Source organism: Idiotropiscis lumnitzeri, chromosome 8 (genome assembly GCF_059441095.1).
Source record: "Idiotropiscis lumnitzeri isolate Australia: NSW breed Sydney's pygmy pipehorse chromosome 8, RoL_Ilum_1.0, whole genome shotgun sequence".
NCBI lineage: Eukaryota > Metazoa > Chordata > Actinopteri > Syngnathiformes > Syngnathidae > Idiotropiscis > Idiotropiscis lumnitzeri.
Genome location: NC_142398.1, coordinates 2,132,121 through 2,158,887, shown reverse-complemented (window position 1 = coordinate 2,158,887; position 26,767 = coordinate 2,132,121). Strand labels below are relative to the sequence as shown.

General features: G+C 45.5%; 1 protein-coding gene across 9 annotated transcripts in view; it reads right to left on the bottom strand.

Moving 5' to 3' along the window:
- The window catches only part of LOC148331485 (protein ELFN1-like), a 171,894-nt gene that overhangs the window by 85,258 nt on the left and 59,869 nt on the right, over nucleotides 1-26,767 (bottom strand). For 3 of the 9 annotated variants that reach the window (XM_088303768.1, XM_088303769.1, XM_088303767.1), the window contains one exon: nucleotides 15,995-16,105. The exons of 5 other annotated variants lie outside the window; for them this stretch is intronic. The gene's annotated coding sequence lies outside the window, so the exon portion shown is untranslated. Of the gene's footprint in view, nucleotides 1-4,177; nucleotides 4,276-4,452; nucleotides 5,047-15,994; nucleotides 16,106-26,767 lie in introns of those variants that run through there. One more of the 9 variants, XM_088303775.1, reaches the window with a different exon arrangement.

The window sequence follows — 26,767 nt, the reverse complement described above, 5'->3', positions numbered from 1 at the left end:
TGCAATGGTAAAAGTACTGTATTAGTAAAAGTACTGCAACGATGGAAAAATACTGCAATGATAAAAGTACTGTAATAGTAAAAGTACCGCAATGATAGGAAATACTGCAATGATAAAAGTACTGTAATAGTGAACGTCCTGCAATGGTAGAAATACTGCAGTGATAAAAGTACTGTAATAAGAATACTGTAATGGTAAACAAAATACATCATTGGTCAATATTTAAGTACACCATTGGCTGAAAGTACAGTAGTAGTGTATATTGCATCCTAGGGCTGCACAATTGCACTAATGCCCTCCCGTTTGTAGGCCTGACCCAATGTTCTTGCTAAAAAGTCTGACAGCAGTTGGCAGGAAGGAGCGGCGAAATCTCTCTTTAGTACAGCGAGGGTGTAACAGTCTATCACTGAAGGAGCTGTGGAGTGTTCTCAGAGTGTCATTGAGTGGGTGGGCTGGGTTGTCCAGCATTGATGACAGTTTTGCCGTCATCCTCCTGCCCCCCACTGAGTCCACAGAGTCCAGGGAGGAGCCCAGGACAGAGCTGGCCCTCCTCACTAGTTTGTCCAGTCTCTTTTTGTCCCGGCCCGAGATGCCTCCTGCCCAGGAGACCACTCCATAGAAGATGGCTGATGAAACCACCGAGTCATAGAAGTTCCTGAGGAGTGTTCCCCTTACGCTTAAGGACCTCAGCCTCCTGAGTAGGAAGAGTCTGCTCTGACCCTTCTTATAGAGAGCATCTGTGTTGTCGCTCCAGTCCAGTTTATTGTTCAGATGAACACCCAGGTACTTGTAAGTTGAGACCCTCTCAAGGTCTGTTCCCTGGATATTCACTGGTGCAGGTGGAGAGTGCCGACGCTTGCGGAAATCCACTACCAGCTCTTTGGATTTCCCAGCGTTGATTTGGAGGCGGTTCTGCTGACATCTGTCCACGAACCCCTGCGTAACCCCTCTGTACTCCCGATCGTCACCGTCAGTGATGAGGCCGACAATCGCAGAGTCATCAGAGAACTTCTGCAGGTGACAGGTTGTGGAATTGTATTTGTAGTCCGAGGTGTAGAGGGTGAACAGGGAGGGAGCTAGAACAGTTCCCTGCGGTGCTCCCGTGCTGCAGAGGAGCACGTCAGACACACAGTCCTGTGTCCTCACGTACTGTGGCCGGTTTGTGAGGTAGTCGTGGATCCATGTGATGAGGTGGTGGGCCACTCCCGCCTCCTCCAGCTTGTCTCCCAATAAGGCGGGCTGGATGGTGTTGATAGAACTTGAGAAATCAAAGAACATGATCCTCACAGTGCTCCCCGCATTCTCCAGGTGGGAGAGTGAAGTGTGGAGCAGGTAGATGATGGCATCATCCACACTGATGCCAGGCTGTTATGCGAATTGGAGTGAGTCCATTGAGGAGCTGACCAGGGGGCGCAGATGGACGAGGACCAGTCTCTCCAGGGTCTTCATCAGATGAGATGTCAGCGCCACTGGTCTGAAGTTGTTGAGCTCCTTCAGATGGGGGTCTTTGGAACCGGAACCAGGCAGGATGTTTTCCACAGCTGGGGGACTCTGCCCAGCTTCAGGCTCAGGTTGAACATGTGCTGGACGATTCCACACAGCTGGAAGGAATCATGGAAGGTAAATTAGGAGGAAGGAAAGGTTAGTCAGGGTGGCACGGTGGCCGACTGGTTAGCACGATGGCCTCACAGTGAGAGACAGCATCGGGCGTGGGTTCGATCCCGGCTCCGGCCATCTTGTGTGGAGTTTGCATGTTCTCCCCATGCTTGCGTGGGTTTCCTCCCACATTTGAAAAACATGTATTGTAGGCCAATTGAACACTCTAAATTACCCCTTGGTGTGAGTGGGAGTGCAGATGGTTGTTCGTCTCTGTGTGCCCTGCAATTGGCTGGCAACCAGTTCAGGGTGTCCCCCGCCTACTGCCTGAAGATAGCTGGGATAGGCTCCAGCACCCCCCGCGACCCTCGTAAGGAGAAGCGGTACAGAAGATGGATGGATGGAAAGGTTAGTCAGTAGGAAGGTCAGTGGATCTGTCAAACACTCATATTATTTCTCATAAACTTTCATTTCAAACCGTGTTTAACAAGGCAAAAGTTCATCTAAATGTTTTTTGTTTTTGATCAAAAACAAGGTCACAAAGTGCTGGGATTTGGGATAAAGATAAAGATGACCTTTATTAGTCCCACAATGGGGAAATTTGAGGTGTTACAGCAGCAAAGATATAGATCACACAGAGTCGGCGGCGTAATGTAGCCGTTAATGTATAACATTAGCAGCAGACATTCATAAAAAGCATGCAAATATACACAGTATAAATGTATCTAGTGTAAGGAAACACTCCTAATGCCTGTCCATTATACAGAGGGGGAAACGCTGTAATGATAAAAACTGTAATGATAAAAACTACTGAATGATTGAAAATACTGCAATGATAAAAGTACTGTAATGGTAAGAGTACTGAAATGATAGAAAAGTACTGCAATGGTAAAAAGTACTGCAATGATAAAATATACTGCAATGGTAAAAGTACTGTATTAGTAAAAGTACTGCAACGATGGAAAAATACTGCAATGATAAAAGTACTGTAATAGTAAAAGTACCGCAATGATAGGAAATACTGCAATGATAAAAGTACTGTAATAGTGAACGTCCTGCAATGGTAGAAATACTGCAGTGATAGAAGTACTGTAATAAGAATACTGTAATGGTAAACAAAATACATCATTGGTCAATATTTAAGTACACCATTGGCTGAAAGTACAGTAGTAGTGTATATTGCATCCTAGGGCTGCACAATTGCACTAATGCCCTCCCGTTTGTAGGCCTGACCCAATGTTCTTGCTAAAAAGTCTGACAGCAGTTGGCAGGAAGGAGCGGCGAAATCTCTCTTTAGTACAGCGAGGGTGTAACAGTCTATCACTGAAGGAGCTGTGGAGTGTTCTCAGAGTGTCATTGAGTGGGTGGGCTGGGTTGTCCAGCATTGATGACAGTTTTGCCGTCATCCTCCTGCCCCCCACTGAGTCCACAGAGTCCAGGGAGGAGCCCAGGACAGAGCTGGCCCTCCTCACTAGTTTGTCCAGTCTCTTTTTGTCCCGGCCCGAGATGCCTCCTGCCCAGGAGACCACTCCATAGAAGATGGCTGATGAAACCACCGAGTCATAGAAGTTCCTGAGGAGTGTTCCCCTTACGCTTAAGGACCTCAGCCTCCTGAGTAGGAAGAGTCTGCTCTGACCCTTCTTATAGAGAGCATCTGTGTTGTCGCTCCAGTCCAGTTTATTGTTCAGATGAACACCCAGGTACTTGTAAGTTGAGACCCTCTCAAGGTCTGTTCCCTGGATATTCACTGGTGCAGGTGGAGAGTGCCGACGCTTGCGGAAATCCACTACCAGCTCTTTGGATTTCCCAGCGTTGATTTGGAGGCGGTTCTGCTGACATCTGTCCACGAACCCCTGCGTAACCCCTCTGTACTCCCGATCGTCACCGTCAGTGATGAGGCCGACAATCGCAGAGTCATCAGAGAACTTCTGCAGGTGACAGGTTGTGGAATTGTATTTGTAGTCCGAGGTGTAGAGGGTGAACAGGGAGGGAGCTAGAACAGTTCCCTGCGGTGCTCCCGTGCTGCAGAGGAGCACGTCAGACACACAGTCCTGTGTCCTCACGTACTGTGGCCGGTTTGTGAGGTAGTCGTGGATCCATGTGATGAGGTGGTGGGCCACTCCCGCCTCCTCCAGCTTGTCTCCCAATAAGGCGGGCTGGATGGTGTTGAAAGAACTTGAGAAATCAAAGAACATGATCCTCACAGTGCTCCCCGCATTCTCCAGGTGGGAGAGTGAAGTGTGGAGCAGGTAGATGATGGCATCATCCACACTGATGCCAGGCTGTTATGCGAATTGGAGTGAGTCCATTGAGGAGCTGACCAGGGGGCGCAGATGGACGAGGACCAGTCTCTCCAGGGTCTTCATCAGATGAGATGTCAGCGCCACTGGTCTGAAGTTGTTGAGCTCCTTCAGATGGGGGTCTTTGGAACCGGAACCAGGCAGGATGTTTTCCACAGCTGGGGGACTCTGCCCAGCTTCAGGCTCAGGTTGAACATGTGCTGGATGATTCCACACAGCTGGTCTGCGCAGGATTTGAGGAGCTGGGAGCTAATCCCATCTGGACCAGCTGCCTTCCTCACCTTCATCTTCCTCAGCTGGTTCTTCACCTGAGATGTTGTGAGTAACAAGGCTGAGCAGGAGGAAGTGGTGGTTGTCTGATGTGGCTGGGAACTTGAGCCTGTGGAGAGAAGAGAGGAGAGAGAGGGGGTGAGGGGGTCTCATTCGCAGTGGCAGGAGGGGTTGGTGGGGGCTGCAGCAGGGGAGACTGACCACGGGCAGGCATTTGATCAAACCTATTGAAAAATAGGTTCAATTCATTTTCCCACTGAAGCCCCCTCCCCTTTCTGGATCTTACCTGGTTGTCCGTGGCCTGAGATGGTCTTCGGGCCCCTCCAGACATCCCTGGCATTATTACGCTATAGCTGTTCCTTCATCCGCATCCTGTAGGATTTTTTCCCCTCTCTGATCCTCCTTCTCAGCTGACTTTGCACTCTCTTCAGCTCCTCCTTGTCGCCTGACACAAAGCCCTCTTTTTCCTTCAGGAGAGCTTTAATGTCCGGTGTGATCCAGGGATTTTTGTTGGAGAAACATTTTACTGTCCTGGAGGGAATGGTGTTCTCCATGCAGAAATTAATATAGTCTGTAATTGTGTCTGTTAGGCGTCCGGCGTTAGCTCTGTTAGCCACGACTCCGTGAACACCAGCAAGCTAGCTTCCCGGACAATCCTCTCGTGCCAAAGTACTTACCCCCTGCCAAAATCTGTATCCCCTGTCGCGGGAGCGCGCACGCATTGACTGAAGGCGGCGCGATGTTACTACGTTTGTTTTCATTGAAAGGCACGAAGAATGTATGATTTTGTGTTTTTGATTTGCTGTAATTTAAACTAGGGTTTCCATAAAAGTGGCAGTCTTCGTCGGTGTGGTTTTCAGCACACCATTCGCTACAATTTAACACGTAAAGTAAGCGTTTGACGCAAAAAACAGCCCCCAACAGCAGTAAAACCACCGCAAGTTGTATGTCCATAGCTGAGATGAGGTAAAAATAACATAAAACAGGGTAAAGGGAAAAAACAAACGAAAAAGGCTCAATAGTGAGCCACACTGCTGTAAGCAGGCAGCCACTCGCGCGGCGCCGGAACAGGAAAATGGATCAGAGCTGTTGTGAAAAATATTCTGTTTCCCCGCTGTGAATTGAAGCACAAGTCAAAGTGGCGCAAGCTTTATGAATTTGTTCAGCTGAAGATGAATGTCCACACACAAGCACCATGAGAAAACATACAAACAGAGACGCAGGCTGACACGGTATTGTATAGCAAGAAAAAAATGTTCACACAATTAAGGTGTCACGCACACACTTACTGATGTAAAACGTATGTGTGACATCATCACTTATAATACAGAGCTCCAAAATACTGCCTGAAAACACATGAACATACATGCACACACACATGCACACCCCCCCCACACACACACATGCACACACACGCGCACGCACACGCACACTGTCTTTTAGTAATTGAATATGCATATTCGTAGTGCATAAACAGTTGGGATGTAGCCTTTCGGCCTTTGTGTGCGTGTGTGTGTGTGGGGGGGGTGCGTGGGTGTGTGTGTGTGTGTGCTACAAGTGCTATTGTGGCACTAAATATTAGAACAAATGAACAAATTTACAAGAAATGCTTGGGTGTGTGGGTGTGTGCATGTATGTGTGTGCGCCTGTCATTTATCTATTTCGTCAGCCAATTATACAGGAGCAACAGCAGGTGAACCCTCAGCTGCTGGCCAATCAATGAGCTTTAAACCTGCCTAATCAACCAATTAAGATTCTATTATCACTCGACATCTTTCACGTACTCCCCCCGCCCCTGGAAAAGCCTCATGAGGAAGACGTGGAGGGAAAATACTTTCCCTTATTAATTTACTCAACTGCAGATGGGAGAAGTGTCAAGTCACATTTTAGTCCAGTAAAACTAAAATGCAGTAAAACAACTAACTCCTCCTTCAAATATGCCTAAAAAAGGATTTATTACACAAAGTAATGTATTTTATGATCGTGCAATTTTTGTTTATATTTATTTCTAGCGTCTCTCTTAATACGGTGTATTCGCCTGACAAAAACTTTCCTAAATATACCTTTATCGACGACATGCACAACTAATGTAAAACAGGCAATGTCAACACACAAACACTGCATCTAGAAATGATCAAATTACATTTCGTAAATCGTTATATACTCAATGTTGACAAAGTTTATTCTGCAGTTCATGTGGATGTTTGGTTCACTTTTACTGAAGGACAAATGAAAACAGTTTTGATATTCCCTTATTCATCAATTAATTGTGAAAAATATCAATATCTCACAAGATCCAATTGTAAGACACGGAAGTCCTGTGGTATTCAGCAACCCCAAATCCCGAAGCTTTTAAAATATATTGGCACTCAAAAACAAATATATTTATATATTGTTTTGTTGAACAGGGTTATTCAACTGTACGATGATTTTTCAGACTTTTTTAAAACATGAATTGTACAATATGTGCATAATAATTTGTTCAATCAAAAGCTGGTCTAGGAACATGTAATGTCACCTCTCTGGCAGGGAAAGAGCCTGAGCTGGTGTGCGAGGCAGAGAAGTACATAGCTTGGGCTCTAATACCTATCCTCTCGAGAGGGGTTGGAATCATTTCCACTCTGGAGTTGTCCACAGTGAGAAAAGCTGAGCAGGTGAGGGCATACTTATTGCCCCCCGGCTTAGCGCCTGTAGATTGGGGTTCACTCTGGTGACAAGAGGGGAGCCTCCCTCCGCCTTTGCGTTACGCACCAAACAACAGTTCACAGTACTAAAGGAGTGGAAGAGTTTAAACCTGGCTAGTTTTATTCGATGTCCTGCATCTTGTGTCACTGTTATTCTGTGGAATGCTGAGTGTGTGGCTGGTGAAGCTGAACAAAGAAAGTGAAAGAATGTGAAGGTTTGGGAGGTTTTAGGTTGGTGCCTGGCGCAGACAGACACCTCGAGCGGGAAGGGGTCGACAAGAAACTGGACCCTTCAACCACAAGCAGGAGGAGCCACCACTTGAAGAAAGACCAATAAGAGCAAGCTAAAGTTAACTGCAGGATACACATAGCCAATAGAATCATGCCAGGATGCCTTTGTCTCTGTGCCATTTGCATATTGTATAGGATGAATCATTACTGGGCAACTCGGGTAGTACATTCGCTGGTGGCAAGAGAGGTGTAGAGTTGTATTGAGAGGGACCCGAGACCCAGGTGCCATGTAGAAAGTCTGTGTATTGGGAATAAACCCACTTGTGCGTGAAAATGCCGGCTTCCTGATACCTTTCTATTGCAGAACGAGCGCGCATATTGTTGGATGAGTGAGAGTTGGGTAAGGTCGCGAATTGGAGTCAGATTACTAATTTGAGTTTACATTGGGTTAAAGTTAAATTCTAACATTGATATAAAGCTAAATTCCAACAATTTATGGTGACGCCGACGTGATGCATGAGAGGTAAAAGAAGTTTGGAACTTCGAGAAAAAACACATGAGACTGGGTCTCGCACGTCCACACCAGGTGACGACCTGATAAAGGATAAAAGAGCCACACATCCGACCGTCTTTTCTCTTGGGCCCACAGTGAAACAAGGTAAGCAGAACCCTTTCAAATTCTGCACATTGGCAACGCTAAATTATAAGAGGAAGGAGGAGCGGAACGTAGTAAGCGTAAAAGTGTTGGACGCTATTAGGGTGTAAAATCTGGGATTTACCTTCTAGCATAATTAATGGTGCAAAAGTAAAGTAGTATAGTTCAAAAAATGAAAGTGTAATAGTGTGGACGTTAGTAGAGTGTAAAATCTGGGATTTATCTACTAGAATAGTTTGGAACTATTCGTGGTTAAGATACGGTATAAAATCTGGGATTTACGTATCGGGACACGGTTTAAAATCTGGGATTTACGTGTCTGTGTGGAAGCTGTGTGAATGTGAAGGCTAAAATTGTTCTGCGTAAGAAGTGTGTTTGGGACACGCACGAGTGGATTTTGATTTCAAGATGGTGAAGGAGAGTTGTAAGTGTGATAGTGGTCTCGGGTCCCGGGTGTTGTACGGAGATTAAGAATAAATTAATAAAAATGAAACATAAAAAGAGAAGAAAGACATGAAGTAGGGATGAAATAAGAAAAGAGAAAGAAAGAAAGCTAGAGAAAAGAGAAAGAAATTGTGTCAGTGTAGAGATTGGAAGTTCAATAAGAAAAGTGTCAGGTTCGCCGGTCGGCGAGGAGGAAAAGAAACAATGAAAAGGATAAGAATTAGGGTCTGCTGTAAGGAGGAATTGAAGAAATAAATATTTTATGTTTCATACTTGAGTTGATGGTCTTTCTATTAAGGTTACTGTAATTAGTAACTGGAATGAAATGCACAGATGGAAATGACACAAAGAAAAAGAAAAGATTGGTGTTATGAAATCTTGATTGAATGAAGCTTTTGAGAGCATGAGAAACCTTTGCAAGAGCATAGGTGGTTCCTGACTTTGTAGTTTGTGATTTGATACCTTGATCGTTTTGAGTGGCTTTGGTAAGGCTACAGTGAATTTGGAAAAAAAATAAAATAAAATAAGAGTGAGGAAGATTTTACAGAAGGCAATGGGTAGAGGTGTAATCGTAAAATCATGAGTGTGCTATAACAAAGAGTTAACAGCTCTTTGAAGTTAGATGCTCGTTCCCAAGTAGGGGGAGGAAGTCAGAGAAAGAGGATGAAGTGATTGAAAAAGTGGAAGAAAAGACGGAATGTCTGAGAGGCATTCATCCACAGTTGCCAGACTCGCAACAGTATGTGTTTGAGCCGCCGCCCGATCCGACGGCGCCATTAATGGCCCCGTAGTCACCTTGGGGGGGCAGAATGGTTTGAGATGCAAAAGATAACATTCACGGATGGCACCAGCGACCATACAATTGATCGAACAGGCTGTGAATAATGAGAGAGAGGGGGCGCGGAGAACAGCAGGGGAGTGTGGAGACGCCCATGCTGGCCCCGGGGGGGAGCACCAGCAGGAACATGTAAACATTTCAGCCACAAGAGGAAAAACAGGCATCAATGGCAGTCGTTAACTGATTGAAAAGGAAGATATGCCTTTTGGTGCTCTCGAAAGAAGGTCACAGTCCTTTTGTTTCAGAGGTGTGTCTCGGCACCCCCCCTCGATGTTGCAGACGTTGATCTAATCTTCAGGCATCTGCCTCTCCTTGAGGTCTTCTCATGTAGTCGAGCATGGGTCGCACTGTGGAGCAATTCTTTTGCAGTGCTAGTGTAGTAAGGTACGGGATAAAATATATGTATTCAACCTAACAATAAATACAAATTAGCAGGGAATTAGAACACAAGTTAAACACTGAAACATGCAGGGGATGCCTGAGGAACAGCAGGGCGGCGACAATCTTATTAAAATTTTAATTTTTAAGCAAAAGGGATTATGGTTTTGGGATAAGTTTTAAGTGAAGTATTCTATGAACATGTTGAAAGAAAATCTTTGGAACGGGGAATATCTAGCCATTGGAGATTGGTTTACCAAATATAAAGTGGGACTAAATATTTTTGTAGATGATTTATTAACTGATGTGTATTAAATGTGACAAAGGTGGAAGACAGATGTTTTTTTGACTGTACGACACGAACGCTGACATGACAATTTTAAAGGACATGACAGCATTCCATAAATACCAGACTGCTAACATCCGCATCTATGAGCTGTTTGATGTCACAGGTGCAGTTTCGTCAGCTACGTCCAGGAGAGGAGAAACGACATCACGGAGAGTGAATGCGAAAAGCAAGAGACCCACAGTTGTAAATTTTGGCATACGCTGGCTAAATTGAGGCAAAATTAAGGAACTGCCAGCACAAATCTCAGTGGAATCAAGGCGGACGCGCCAAGGGAGGGGTCTCTGTGTGGAATTGGAAAGTATCTTTTGGTGAATGAAAGTGTGAAAGAAAAAGTGTTTGTATGCATATGTGGTTTGAGTGAATGTTTAAGGGGCGGGCCTCAGGAAAGAAACAGAAAATTGATTGAGGACACCAGCAAGCCCTTACAGTACTAGGGATGCAATGGGCGGACAGGCCTGATCAACCTGAATCCCTATTGCACTCCCAAGTATTGATTTTCAAAGTGTTATTGGAGAAAGATTGGAGTAATTAAATTCAAACATCAAGTGAATGGTTGATTGACGTTATTACACAAAATTTATGCAAAACTGAAAGTTTCAGGATGGAGGTAATTTGGCCCTTCTCACTGGCAATTGCTACTCCTCCAGCTCTCTCCACAGGTTTGAAGTGACATGTGACCTGTGTGACCAGAAGGCCGGAGAACGCTTCACATAGCACCTCACCACGCCCATCCCGGAGGTTCTCCTCAACAAGGAGGGAGATATAAAATATTCTAATTTAGGGTCCACGGAACAGATTAAAATATAGTTGTTGCTTTAGCCTGTTCATGTGCTCCACAGGAGTTATTATTATTCACATTGAATGCGCGACTAGATAACACACGCCCAGTCAAGGATAGGGCAAACTTTTCTTGGAGTGTTCAGACTTTTTCATATAATACAGCACCACAGCAGTGATATTTGAAGTTAATGTCGAATTAGTGGCACTGTTTTTATGAAAATTACTCACTTAACGCAAGGGTAGGTTCGTTGGCTGCCAGGATGGCCGAGTGGTCTAAGGCGCCGTGTTCAGGACCCAGTCTCCCCAGGAGGCCTGGGTTCGAATCTCGAATTTCCCCATTGTGGGACTAATAAAGGCAATATAAAGCAATATATATTTCAGACAAAAATGACCCTGAAGTGGTTACAAGCAGCTGTCTTATGTTGGATGTATGCAATGTTATTCTGATATTTTCCATTGTATCGTATTTCATTGTATTTAGGACTAAGACATTGTAAAACACTGTTTGGAAGAACTTATAGAATACCTCAAATTTAAGAACAAATGGGTAATAGATGTTGAAGCAACTTTAGCTGACCATATGTGAAAAGTGTTAGGAAAACAAAAGACAGGCGCAAATTTAGAGTGATAAGGATCTTTCTGTCTCCCAGCAGGGCACTAAATTAGTGAAGCCAGGATACTGGGTGCGTGTAAGAAGTTTGAAGATAAGACATTCGTAATTACCCAAGGGGGAAGGAAGTGTTAGTAACAGCTCTCACAGCTGTGAAGATAGCAGAAAGGTCAACATTGGTTTATTCGACACGTTGTAAAAAGGTCACGTTGGTTGAAATCTCCTACAAAGGAGACACCAGACAAAGAGAGGTTTATACAGAGTTACAATCAGGACAAATTTTATTTAAGAGGAACTGTCCTCACTTGAGGCCGAGGCCAGATCTGCTGACCAGCATGATGGTCACCAGCTAAATGGGGACACCTCAGGTGAGATTGGCCGTGCCGTGCATCAGATATTTCTGGCCCGTTGGGGTCGATGTTGCTGTGTCTTTCAGGTGGGGAAGGGGGAGACAGGCCTGGTCTATGTGGCCAGGGCGAGACGTGAATGGAGTGAGACTTCCGGCAGTGACCCATCCAATAATGTCGACATTACACAGCTGTTCCAGTTGGCCGTCCACAAGGGTGTGTACCTTCCAGTGGCAGACATCAGGCGAAATAGTCCATCAATGAAAAAATGCTAATCGGCCTAAGTAGAACACATTTTGTACCTAATTTTGCACGACATCAGAAAAGGAAAATATGGGATTGGATTAAGGAGCGTGACTAAAAATTGTTGTACTTGCAGGTTTAGGAGGCCAAGAGAGATAAAAATATTAAAAAGAGGAAGCAGTTAAGGCAGCCACCGACGCACGCGACTCCCATTGGACCTGCTCCTTCCAGTTCTGCTGCTTCTGAGCAAGGTTCGGGTGACGCAGCGCCACAGCAGACTGGCGTCCAAAGCAGGCCGGTCAACGAGGTCGGGACCGCGGTAACAGAGGTACGGGTGGTTATGGACAGGGATTGTGAGTGGGGTGTGCTCTGGCTGCGGGGTGTGGGGTCACTGGGTGATGAGCTGTCCATGCCGAGCCACTTTCTGGAATGTGCCATCCTCCGGTGCCATATCTGTCACAAAGAGCTCCACCAGCACAGGGGGCGCCACCGTTACCCACTCCCAACACACTTGACACAAACCCGCTCGTACCCCATTCCATGACAGGGGGCCGCGGAGCTTCAGCGTTCGAGGACGAGCAGGTCCTAGCATTCCGGGGACGGTGGATGGACAAGTTTTCGATGGTGCTGGATATTGGGGCGAGCTATGAGCTCCTTCCGCAACCCCCACTGAGCCATGTGGACTCTCGAGATTGCCTGAGTCACCGCCATTGACTGAACGAACACTGGACTTTGAGTGGCATTCCCGGATGGGACTGAACTTGACTGAGCACATCCGTCAGAGAAAGCATATGTCGTGCTCTCTTCCTTCCCAGTGGCTGAACTGAACTGAAACATTTGAGGGCAGCTCTGAAATCTGGTTCTCCATTCTCCCGCGGTAGGGATGCCCTGTTCCTGCTCTTGTCTGTGTGGTGTAGCAACCCCCACCCATTCAATTCACCAAATTGACATATCACATTGTACATGTGATCACAAACATGATTTGGTTTATCAAAAATGCATTCATCCAAATTTAGTCATGAGTGCATCTTGCGTTAGAATTATATATTTGTTATGTCTACCGGCGTTGCCTCGCACGCGTGCCTTGTCCCTGAGCAGCGGAAATGGTATGAATTGTTTACTTTCGCCGAGCCACAAATCACATTGAATATTGATGCGCGTCATCATACTAAAGATCTAGACCCCATAGTTGTTGAATACTCCGCGTCACAATCGGGAGATCATATTTCAGCACCGACTACAAATTCTTCGGTTTTGGGAACATTACTAAATTTCAAAATTTCCAGAGAAGGGTCGCTCGGAAATGGTAGTTCTGTGTGTGTCTCTGCTAGAGGTGTTGTGGACCCAGGGCCCGACTGATTTGGTGCTCGGCTCCACAGCTCCGCGATTGTTTTTACTGTCTCTACCCCCTCCCCCAGTTGACAGAATCAGTGTGGGCACAGCCTGTAGGTGGATTGAGCCAATCATGAGACAATAGGAGGTGAAGACTGCAGCGGTCTTGGAGCTGTCTATGTCTTGTAGAGCACCTTTTCTTCCCGTAAAAAAAAATAAATAAATAAAAAAAAAATAGAGGTTTAATTCGGTATCTGCGTTATTATAGTTTTGGGATTTTTTATTTTAAGCATAAATGGTTACTATTTCATTTGGGTTGCTTTAAAATTTGTCAATTAACAGTCAAAATTGGAGCGTTAGCTCGAGGCTTAATTTGTAATCTCGGAACACAGTTAGATATTTGAACTCAGTGAACTCAGCATCACTGGAGTCGGACATCACTCCGTACATCAACCTCCGGGTGCTTTCCCGGAGGTGGACTCAATCTCGCTGGTAAGGACAGTTTAGAGTTCTGGCTAGAACCTCACACGCCATCCAATTGGGAACTACAGAACAAAAATGGTACCATAACTCACAGTTGCGCCTGGCCCCAGTATTTGTGCCCGCCAAGGTTGAGCTTAGAGGTTGACCGCCCGGACGGGCAGGTCAAGAGAGGGAATGTGTAGATGGCATGAATTGGATCAAAGTCAGACACTTTCGAGTCTGAACAAAGACGATGACGATGTTTAACTTATTGACTATTTTGCTTGCTGGCGTGTGCTTTGTGTGGACGATGTTGGCGTTTGAACATAGGATGGGGGATGACAGAAGTGATGGAGCGAAAGGAGCATGTAATGGAATGGTATGGTATGGAGCAGAGCGAGATGATGGTAAGACGCTGACACAGACACAACAACTACTGCTAAATCTGAAATGTAAACAACCGACACAGGTGAACACTTGGGTGACAATTTTTAATTGGACACACCCATGGAATGATGTGGGAATAAAAAAGAAAGAGCCTATTTTTGACACCCAAGTTGCAAAACAAAAGTTCACCTGCCTAAAAGTTAAATGGGACTGGTCCTGGGATTGGAAATCTCCAGGAGTCATGGTGTAATGAAAATGTGTCTTTGCCAGTAGGAATCCCTCTCGCTCGTGATGATGTTGGCTGTGGTGTGGAGAGAAAGTGCTGTACGATAGGCTTCCCACCAATGCCTCAGGTAAGTGCGCCCTGGTAACGCTGATCATGCCAGTTAGTGTGACAGCCTTAGATCTGGCCAAAATGGAGTGGGAAGGTGTTGGACAATGGGGAAGAATCCCCTTCCTTAACAGGAAGAGAAGGGACATGCACGAATGGTTTAATGCAGGAGATCCCACGTATATAGATGCAATTGGAGTTCCAAGAGGGGTCCCTGACGAGTATAAATTGGTGGATCAAATTGCGGCAGGATGGGAGAGTATTTTCCTGTTTGTTACGGTAAACAAAAATGTGGACCGGATTAATTATGTTCATTATAATGTCCAACGATTGGCGAACTTCACCACCTCGGCACTCCAGGCAGTGCATGAGCAATTGGCTGCCACATCTCTGATGGCATTCCAAAATAGAATGAGCTTAGATATGGTGTTAGCTGAAAGAGGAGGAGTGTGTGGTATTTTTGGGGATCAGTGTTGTACTCTGATTCCCAACAATACATCTCCTGACGGTCGCCTTACCAAGGCATTGGAGGGTCTGCGCACGCTAAGTGACAAAATGAAGGAGCACTCAGGTGTGGACACCAGTTGGTACTCTGACTGGTTAAACATCTTTGGCAAATATAAAAGCTTGATTGCATCAGTACTGATTTCTATTGCTGTGTTTGCCGCTATTATGGTGTTATGTGGAGGTTGTTGTATTCCATGTATCAGATCATTAACTGTTAAGACAATTGAACGCACGTTGGGGCCGCTCCCTCCTGGTGGCCAGTACATGATGATCCCTCAGAAGGACCCCCAGGAGGGGGGACAGCTGTGGCCCTACGGGAGTCCGGGATGTGAGTATGTGTAGATGGCCTCAGCGACCTGAAGCCATGAGTAGGGAATGAAATTTTCTACGGATTTTCTACTAGAATGACATTTTCTATTGATTTTTAAGTTTTACTTATTTTCTATTGATTTTTAATTTTTACTAATTTTCTATTGAGCTTTACCTCACCTTCTATTGATTTGTAAGTTGTTACAAATTTTTCATTGTTTGATTTTTAGCTCGTGTGTAACAATAAAATAAGGGGTTCGAGTGATGACCTCAGTTGTCTGAGGTCATGAGAGGGAATAAAGGAGTGGAAGAGTTTAAACCTGGCTAGTTTTATTCGATGTCCTGCATCTTGTGTCACTGTTATTCTGTGGAATGCTGAGTGTGTGGCTGGTGAAGCTGAACAAAGAAAGTGAAAGAATGTGAAGGTTTGGGAGGTTTTAGGTTGGTGCCTGGCGCAGACAGACACCTCGAGCGGGAAGGGGTCGACAAGAAACTGGACCCTTCAACCACAAGCAGGAGGAGCCACCACTTGAAGAAAGACCAATAAGAGCAAGCTAAAGTTAACTGCAGGATACACATAGCCAATAGAATCATGCCAGGATGCCTTTGTCTCTGTGCCATTTGCATATTGTATAGGATGAATCATTACTGGGCAACTCGGGTAGTACATTCGCTGGTGGCAAGAGAGGTGTAGAGTTGTATTGAGAGGGACCCGAGACCCAGGTGCCATGTAGAAAGTCTGTGTATTGGGAATAAACCCACTTGTGCGTGAAAATGCCGGCTTCCTGATACCTTTCTATTGCAGAACGAGCGCGCATATTGTTGGATGAGTGAGAGTTGGGTAAGGTCGCGAATTGGAGTCAGATTACTAATTTGAGTTTACATTGGGTTAAAGTTAAATTCTAACATTGATATAAAGCTAAATTCCAACAGTACCCAACCTTTTTGGAGTCCCTGATGCAGTGCTGGAGAGTGCTCCTTCTGGGGACTCCATCATTTTCCTGGGTGACTTCAATGCTCAGGTGGGCAATGACAGTGAGACCTGGAGGGCCCTGATGGAAGGAATGGACACCCTGATCAGAAACTCAGCGGTGCTTTGTTACTGGACTTATGTGCTCATCACGGATTGTCGATAACGAACATCATGTTCATACAGTGTGTACGTATCTGCACTTGGCACCAGGACACCCTAAGCCGCAGTTCAATGACCGACTTTGTCAGAATCAGAAATCCCTTTGTCATTGTACAGTGTGCAACGAGATTAGAGAGCTTCCCTCTCCAGTGCAATACAACAATAATTTAATAAAATATATAAATTAGATAAATGAAAGAATAAATAATGAGATGGAAAATAATACGAAATTGGATAAATAAAAACACATTACGTCGCTGTTCTGCAAGGTAAGGGTGGTCGTGTGTGTGTTTGAGAGTTCAGAATGGTGATGGCTCTCGGGAAGATCTGTTTTTCAGTCTATTAGTCTTTGATTTGATGCACCTGTAGCGCCTGCCAGAGGGCAACAGGTCAAACAGGTGTGAGTTCGGGTGAGTATTGTCCTTGACGATATTGAGAGCTCTGCTGAGGCACCGGGTGGTGTAGATGTCCGACAGCGAGGGGAGAGGGCAGCCTATAATCCTCTGCGCCCTCACTCGGTCTGCCTCAGTGCAGCTGCTGTACCAGGTGGAGACACAGTAGGTCAGCAGGCTCTCGATGGACGAGTGGTAGAAGGCCAGCAGCAGCTTCTTGTCCAGGTTGAATTTCTTGAGGACCCTCAGGAAATGCAGACGCTGGTGGACCTTCTTTACCACTGCTGTGGTGTTGTGTGTCCAGGAGAGGTCATCGGAGATCTGTACTCCCAGGAACTTGCATGTGTGGACCCTCTCCCTACATTCACCTTTGATGTAGAGGGGGGTTGGCACAGTCTTGTTCCTCCTAAAGTCGATGACGATCTCCTTTGTTTTTGCAATGTTGAGTTGCAGTCTGTTGTCCTCACACCAAGCCGATAGTCTCTGGACCTCCTCCCTGTATGCTGCCTCGTCACCTTTCGATATCCGACCGACTAGCAAATTTGACGACAGTGTTGTTACCGTGGGCCGGGCAGCAGTCATAGGTGTAGAGGGTGTATATGAGAGGGCTCAGCACGCATCCTTGAGGGGAACCGGTGCTCAGCGTTCGGGTGGAGAACGTGTGGGGGCCGAGCAACACAGTCTGGGGTTTGTTGGTCAGAAAGTCCTTAATGCAGATGCGTGTGAGGACAGGGAGGCCGAGAATGTCCAGCTTGGAGATGAGGATGTCTGGGATGATTGTGTTGAATGCCGAGCTGTAGTCCACAAAGAGCATCCTGGCATAGCTCTGCTGTTGTTCCAGATGGCCCAGCACAACATGCAGAGCAGTGTTGATGGCGTCCTCAGTGGCTCTGTTTGCTCGGTATGCAAACTGGTAGGGGTCCAGTGTGGGAGGAAGGCAGTCCCTGATGTGCTGGAGAACCAGTCTCTCGAAGCACTTCATGATGACTGGCATGAGAGCAACAGGACGGTAGTCATTCAGGAGGACTGCAGGTGACTTTTTGGGGACAGGAATAATGGTGGATGTTTTCAAGCAGGAGGGGATGACTGCTTGAGCCAGGGAGCGGTTGAAGATCCTGCAAAAAACATGTGATAATTGGTGGGCACATGCTCTGAGGACCTTGCCTGGTATTCCGCCGGGTCCAGTAGCTTTCCTGGGGTTAATAGCCAGTAGCGCACGCCTCACATTGTGTTCCTCTATGGTCAGTGAGGGGGAGTTGAGGCATGGAGTGTGGGGGTGTGACGGTTGGGGTGAGTCAAAGCGAGCAAAGAAGCAGTTTAGCTCCTCTGCCGGCGCTGCACTCGGGTCTACAGATGTCATGCTGCCGCCTCGGTAGTTGGTGATGCTCTGTAGACCTTTCCACACCTCCCGTGGTCTGTTGCTGGCAAGGTGGGACTCCAGCCTCCTCTTGTAGTCCGTCTTGGCTAGCTTAATGCCTTTTTTCAGGTCAGCACAAGCCACACTGTGCAGCGCTCTGTCACCTGACCTGAAGGCAGTGTCACGGGCCTTGAGGAGAGAGCGAACCTAGCTGGACATGCAGGGTTTCGTGTTTGGGAAGGTCCGTATGGTCTTGTTCAGGGACACAGTTTCCATGCAGAACTTGATGTAGTCCACTACACTTTGTGTGTAGACATCAAGGTCCTGATGATCAAAGAGGTCCCAGTCGGTGTCTTGAAAGCAGTCCTGTAATTCGCTCATGGCGGTCTCACGCCAGGTTTTCACAGTCTTTGTGGTGGGCCTGAATCTGCGTCTGAGAGGGGTGTACGCAGGTGTGAGCAGCAAGGACAGGTAGTCTGACTGGCTGAGGGGGGCGAGTGGGAAAGCTCTGTATCTGTGCTTGATGTTTGAGTACACATGGTCAAGAGTGTTGTCTCCCCTCGTTGGGCACTTGACATGCTGGTGGAACTTTGAGAGTTTGTTCCATTGGCTATGCAGACGCATGTTTTGGACACTCTGTGAAGCGTGGGTCGGAGCTGTCAACTGATCAGCATCTGGTAGTGCGTTGGCTGCGATGGTGTGGGAAGATGCTGGTCCGACCAAGCAGACCCAAAAGTATTGTGAGTGTTTACTGGGAACGTCTGGCGGAATCAGCTGACAGAAAGACTTTCAACTCTCACCTCTGCCAGGGGAGACAGGGGACATTGAATCAGAGTGGCCCATGTTCTGTGCCTCCATTGTTGCGGTGGCCGACCATAGCTTTGGCCGTGAAGGGGTCGATGCCTGTTGTGGCGGCAACCCCTGCACCTGTTGGGGGACATCAGCAGTAAGGGATGCAGTCAAGCTGAAGAAACAGTCCCATTGGCAATGTGGCACTCCGGAGGCAGCTGATGGGTACCATCTGGCTAAGCAGAATTCCGGCGTGGTGATTATTGAGACAAAAACTCGGGCATGGCTTCCAGACAACTTCAAAGAAATTCTGGTCCACCACTGATGTTTCCGGAAGGGGAAGCAGTGCACCGTCAACACTGTATATGGTGGGGATAGGGTGCTTCTTAACTGAACACGGGACATTGTGAATCGGTGGGGAGAATAGAATTAGAATTAGAATTAGAAATCCCTTCGAAGACCTCCGAAATTTTGCCGACTAGTCATCCCATGAGGAAGCAGAGTTGGGCTCTCTGAGGCAGGCTGTCCTATTTTGGCGTTGAGGTCAACAAGGTGGTTAAAAAGCTCCTCGGTGACAAGGCCACCTGGGATGGATGAAATCCACCCAGAGTTCCAAAAGGCACTGGATGTTGTGTGGCTGTCTTGGCAGATAAACCTCCCCAAAATCATATGGAGATCAGGGTCAGTACCTTTGTATTGGCAGACTGGGGTGCAGTGTTGTTTTTGGCAAGCATTTTAGATTTAGTCTTAGTCATTTGGACGAAAATGCTTATTAGTTTTTGTCAGATTTAGTCATTCCTATTGGTGATAGTTTTAGTCTAGTTTTAGTCGACGAAAACTCAAAAAGGTTTTAATCGGTTTTAGTTGACGAAAACTCCAAAAAATTTGGTCTAGTTTTTGTAAATTTATTAGACCAAAACTCAAAAAGGTTTTAGTCCGTTTTAGTTAAAAATAGGCATACAAGGTTTCCACCCAATAGCAAAGATTTTCTGATCAACTATTAAGGATTATGCATTACAAACAGATAATGTGACAGCAATGCTCATTTCTCCAAAATAAGACGAGAACCAAAACGTTTTGTTTGGCAACTGTTGTGGCTTTATTTCACTTAAAGCAACGTAAAATCAAAACATTTTAACTACTGTTGTTGATACCACTTTTTGGGTCCCGATACCGCTAACTGGCTTTGCAGTATCGGCCGATACCGATACTGTACTGATACTTTTGAAAAATCAAAATATAAGCACAATTTTGTAATTCCAAAGAATTGCATACTTACTTGGATGTAAAATTTATTTACCATGCGCACAAAGGCTGTCAAATCTTCAACATGACCACCCAACACCATCACAACATACATGCGTGGATCACTTTATATCAGTTATGGTTTTCTTTTTCATGTACACTGGGTCATAAGATTACATTTGATTGAAATTTGAAGGATATTTATGTGTAATTGTGTGTATGAAAATGCATTTTTTTAAACCCCCAAATGTTTTACATTTCACACTAATGTACATGTTCTTTGTACATAGAGGTCAGATTATGTCAATAAAATCATTATTCCATAGCAAAGCTAAATTTATTAAAAAATATAATTTGGAGACCTATTATTTTGTAGACCTAGAAACTCAGTACTCTGTGGTGCAAATATTATTGATGAGATAAATATTTGATATACATTTGACATCGAACCTCTTCCATTTGCGCGTTCCGGTCAGATAGCGTTTTCTAAATTGCAAATGTAGCCGTCATCTTATTTCATGTCTTCATACGTATTGATTGAAATACAACATGTCTGGTCATAGCTGCTTGCTCTCCAACCTAACGTGGTTCTAACCAGTTCAAAGTCGACTGTACACCTAAGCACTTATTTTGGGACGAATCTCTCTTTCACTTTTGCGGTTAGCACACTTAGTGACCCCTCGTTTGCCTCTTCGTTTAAAATGCTACTTGTGAGTGGGCTCGTTTATTTGTCATCACGCAGCTCGTTGCTGCTGCTGTGCACGGACTTGCATACAGTACAAATGAAGTCCATACTGCGGCGCAAGATGGCTTAGCACCGAGTACTCAAGCAGCTGCGAAAGAAATTATTTCGGTATGGCGTGACATGCTTCATGAACGTCGGCACAAACCGCAGCATTGATGATCTCTGAGGTCGCGATTTCTGTCCCAAAACGATCAATTGTTCAGCCCTAGGCTGCAGTGCGATCCCTGTCTCTCTGTGCTCTGTTTGAGGAGCGTCTCTCGACCATGGTTAGGCGGCAAGCAGGAACAGTTTAACACTACACGCGCACGTACCACTTTGACATGCTTCATGAACGTCGGCACAAACCGCAGCATTGATGATCTCTGAGGTCGCGATTTCTGTCCCAAAACGATCAATTGTTCAGCCCTAGGCTGCAGTGCGATCCCTGTCTCTCTGTGCTCTGTTTGAGGAGCGTCTCTCGACCATGGTTAGGCGGCAAGCAGGAACAGTTTAACACTACACGCGCACGTACCACTTTCGCCAATCATATAAATCGCCTAGTCATCTAGGTCCCTTTGTTTGATAGAGGCAAACCGTTTGCAACATTGCCGTAGTGACATGCTAGCGGACTTAGCCTGCAGGAGTCTGACTACAACTTTTGCATGCTAGCGCTAGCTCGAACTTTGACGGCGCACAGAAAATCGAGTATATCCGGACACAAACGATTTAATGAATGACATTTTCCTCCATTAAAGTAGTAAACGAAGTACTGTGTCAACCAAAAGCAACATATGTGTCACGAGGCAAAAATCCAGAAAACACTATCCTTTTTCACCAAACTAGACATAAGTAGACACATGACCAATAACGTTATATAATGGATAAGGCTTCACCTCGTATTTCCGCTCTGCGTACAGCTCACTACAGTCGAAGCATGATACCAATGTCGATAGCCGGTATCTGGCCATACTGGTTGGTATTCGTCGATACCAGATTTTAAGGCGGTATCGGCAGTGTTACCAAAACTGGTATCGGAACAACACTAGTTTTAACAACATGGACTTGTAGTAGACTTGTTCTATAGTACAGAAGCACAAGTACAAACTTTATCAAACATATGTCTTGTTTACTTGTAGCAGCTTGCTGTTATCAGAGCAAAGTAGCCTTGCTAATGTCACTGTCGCCATGGTCCGTCAAAGGAATGCGTGTCAGTGTGTGCGAGCCGACACGAATGACCGCAGACGTGTTCATGCAACACCAGGATGTGTGTCGTGCGTGTGCACCGCATGCGCCCTCCGTGCAGTCCCGGTGGTGGGCGTGCCCAAACGAAAGATAGGTTGCACTTCATTGTAATGTTTTGAAAGACAGATTACAAGTACAATGGCATGTCATAAATTTTGAGCGTCTGACGCACGCTAACAATTCTGTCCCGTCTCGTCTCATCAACAAAAATTTCATGTCCGTCACGTCATGTTTTTGTCATCAAATAACCCCGTTCATCTCGTCATCGTCTTGTTATAGGGACATTAACGAAATATTTTCGTCATCATCGTTGACGAAAACGACACTGCTGGGGTGGTAGTTTCCAGACAGAGTTGGCCCTCCTCACCAGTTTGTCCAGCCTCTTTTTGTCCCGACCCGAGTTGCCGCCTGCCCAGGGGACCACTCCATAGAAAATGACCTATGCCACCACCGAGTCATAAAAGTTCTTGAGGAGTGTCCCCTGAACGCCAAAGTACCTCAGCTTCCTGAGTAGGCCCTTTCTATAGAGAGCATCTGTGTTGTCGCTCCAGTTCAGTTTATTGTTCAGATGAACATCCAGGTAAATTGAGACCCTCTCAATGTCTGTTCCCTGGATAATCACTGGTGCAGGTGGAGAGTGCCGACGCCTGCAAAAATCCACCACCAGCTCTTTGGATTTCCCAGTGTTGGTTTGTAGGCGGTTCTATGGACACCAGTCCACAAAACACTGAGTAAGTTCTCTGTACTCCCTATCATCTCCGTCAGTGATGAGGCCGACAATCACAGAGTCATCAGAGAACCTCTGCAGGTGACAGGTAGAGGTATTGTATTTGTAGTCCGAGGTGAAGAGAGTGAACAGTAAGGGAGCCAGAACAGTTCTCTGCGGTGTCCCTGGTGCAGATGAGCACGTCAGACACACAGTCCTGTGTTCTCGCGTACTGTGGCCTCTTTGTGAGGTAGTCGTGGATCCATGTGATGAGGTGGTGGGCCACTCCCGCCTGCTCCAGCTTGTCTCCCAATAGGGTGGGTGGTACTGAAAGCTCTGGAGAATTCAAAGAATATGATCCTCACAGTGCACGTCGCCTGGGAGAGTGAAGTGTGGAGCAGGTAGATGATCGCATCATCCACACTGATGCCAGGCTGGTATGCGAACTGGAGTGGGTCCATTGAGGAGCTCTCCAGGGTACGCAGATGGACGAGAAACAGTCTCTCCAGGGTCATCATCAAATGAAACGTCACTGGTCTGGATTTTCCATCTCATTATTTATTCTTTTATTTATCTAATTTATATATTTAATTAAATTGTTTTTGTATTGCACTGGAGAGGGGAGCTCTCTAATCTCGTTGCACACTGTACAATGACAATAAAGGGATTTCTGATTCTGAAGTTGTAGAGCTCCTCTGGATGGGGAGTCTTTGGTACCGGAACAGGGCAGAATGTTTTCCACAGCTGGGGGACTCTGCCCATCTTCGGCCTTAGGTTGAACATGTGCTGGACAATTCCACACATCTGATCTGTGCAGGATTTGAGGAGCTGGGAGCTAATCCCATCTGAACCTGTTGCCTTCCTCACCTTCATCTTCCTCAACTTGTTCTTCACCTGAGATGTTGTGAGGAACAAGGCAGAGCAGGAGGAAGTGGTGGTTGTCTGATGTGGCTGGGAACTGAAGACTGTGGGGGCAGGGGTGTCGTTCGCAGCAAGAGGGGTTTGTGGGGGCTACAGCAGGGAAGACTGAGCGGGGGCAGGCATCTGATCGAAGCTATTGAAAAATGGGTTCAACTCATTTGCCCACTGAATGTCCCCCCTTCTGGGTCTTGGCTTGTCCGTGGCCTGAGAATGTCTTCAGGCGCCTTTAGACATCCCTGGCATTATTCTTCTGCAGCTGTTCCTCTTTCCTCATCATGTAGGACTTTTTCCCCTCTCTGATGCTCCTTCTCAGCTGGCATTAAACTCTCTTCATCTCCTCCATGTCGCCTGACACAAAATCCGTCTTTTTCTCCTTCAGGTCCGGTGTGATCCAGGGTTTATTGTTGGAAAAACATCTTACTGTCCTAGTGGGTATGGTTTTCTCCATGCAGAAATGAATATAGTCTGCAATAGTGTCCGTTAGACCATTAATGTCCTCCCCGTGGGCTTTGCTGAATACTTCCCACACAGTTGTGGTAAAACAGTCCTCGGCTTCTCTAGACCATCCTGCCCTCACCAATGGTCACGAGCTGTGGGTTGTGACAGAAAAAAAGGATCCTAAATTCAAGAGGCTGAAATGGGTATCCTCCACAGGGGGTCCCGGCTCTCCCTTATAGAGAAGGTGAGAAGCTCGGTCATCCGGCAGGGGTTGAAAGTGGCTCTGATAAATTGTCAGGATGCCACGTGGACGGCTCCCTGGTGAGGTGTTCCGGGTATGTTCCACAGGCAAAGACTATGTCTAGCAGCTGGCTTGGGAACACCTCGAGATCCCCCAGGAGGAGCTGGACGATGCGGCTGGGAAAAGAGAAGTCTGGGCTTCCTTGCTAAACCTGCTCCCGCTGCAACTCGATCTTGGATGTGCAAAAGAGAATGACTGAATGAATAAATTCATAATGAGACCTTTGGTATCCATGACTCTTTATTGCATCAGTAATTGCTGCTGTTTTGGTTAGCAAACTAGACCACACTTACTGAATTACCCATTTTTCTCTAAGGAGAGGTGTTTGTTTGTGCTGAGGGGATGCTGACCCGCCCTTCAAATCATTTTAGCTGGCAGTATTTGAGGAAATATGAGTACCACAAGGACACGTCTCCTATTCTGTGGTGTCAATCTTTTACCACGTATATTTTTTTAGTGGCGAGTGCCTTAAAGAAGACAAGTATTTGTTCGCTGTCAGAAAAAAAAAAAAAAAAAAGATGTGGGCGGCATTAGTAAAAGACAGAGGTAGCTAAGCAGGAGGGAAGAAATGGCTTAAAACCTGAGCTATAAATAACAAAAGCCCTTATGAATACGCAGCAATGAAAAGGATGAAAGAGGAGATCTATCGTTTATGTTGGAAGAAAGACGCAGAAGGACGATGGAGAGGAGTAAGAGGACAGACATGGGTCCAGAGACTTTTTTGGTTTGAAAGACTTCGCTACTAAATTCTGTGTCAATCAATTGAACTGGTGTATGGAGCATTCTTTCCCTTTTTTGCAAAGTACAAGCCCTGCTTCGGATTTGCCCCAAAAATTGTTACTTGAAGGGTAATTGGTCGACTTCCTGTCTAATTCCAGATATGGATCTTTGGGATTTTTTTGGGGGTGCCTTGTTATGATAAACATGTCCACCAAATTTTGTGTTGATTGGTGGAACTGGTGTCTGAGACTGATTTTGACAAGTACAAGCCCTGGAATTTGTCTGAAAGGGGTGCTTACAACCTATATAGCCAACTTCCTGTCCAATAAATAGTAGTGGTTGTCAATACTTTTTCATGTATCTTGTTATAACTAAATATTATGTTTATTTTTAAAATTCATAATCTGAGCTGTTTTTTGACAAACTATGAGCCCTTGAATTTCAGAATCTGAATCAGAAATCCCTTTATTGTCATTGTACAGTGTGCAACGAGATTAGTTTTTACCCCCAAAATGGGTGCTTCTAACCAAAATGACCCATTTCCTGTACAATTTAAGAACATTATTTTCTGAGACGTTTTTGTGTGTTCTGTTTTAATAACCACCAAATTTTCAATTGATTGGTGAAAATTGTGTCTGATCACAGATCAAGTTAATCTTGTCTCTCAAGAGATCACTGACTTTTAAAGTTAACAACTTTACAGAAAAAATAGAATCTTTAAAATAATAGTGTGCATACATAATGACAACAAAAAATTATGAAGAGAAGAAGAAACTGCCAAAGGAGTGATGAAGAAAAAGTCAATCGAGATTGGGAAAATAATATTGTAAATTTAGAACAGACACATTTTTTTTCATTATTTTTGCAATCAATCTCAACTTAATTATGGATATCAGGAGACTAATTGTGATAAACAATGTAATCAGTCAAACCCTTTTGTAATTAAGGCCTATACAAATAAACTTCCCATGACAGGATTGACGGCTCTAGTTATTTTGCTCAGCATTTATAAAATGCAGTGTTTTGATAGCAATTGTGCCTTATTAAAAATCACACAAACATTTTTTTCAAGGTGTGGAGGGAATGGATTATTGACTGACAACTAGTCCATTGTTTTCTATAAGCATGGCTTTTACATTTATGTCAATTGGTTAGAGATTATTTGAGATAAATGCTTTGGCATGGAACAAACCGAACCCGTATTTCAAGGCACCACTGGATTGAAAAGTTAATTACCTGATAAAAAATCTTGATAATGTCATTAACCACACCACTTATCCTGTACAGTGTCGTGGGAGGGTGCTGGAGCCTATCCCAACTGACTACGGGCGACATGCGCACCTCACCCATGAACAGGTCGCCAGCCAGTGACAGGGCAGACATAGACACCGCACACAAGTCAGGCGGATGTACCACTACACCATAAGTGACTTAATCTTGATAATATTGGTGAGCATAAATAATGATAATTAAAAGAAGAGGAAAACAATGATTAAGAAAATGACCAAAAGGAAGAAGAAAAAAAGAAGGTGAGCTGCAAATGGAAAACCGAATTGGAGATATGATTTCAAAGACTCGTAAAACAATTTTGTTGTGATCTGTTCACCTTTTTTTGCGTGCGCGGGTGTCTGCGTAGGCACACACACACTCACACACACACACGCACGCACGCACGCACCCCCCCCCCCCCCACACACACACGCACACCCCCACCCCCACGCACACACACACACACACAGCAAAAAGT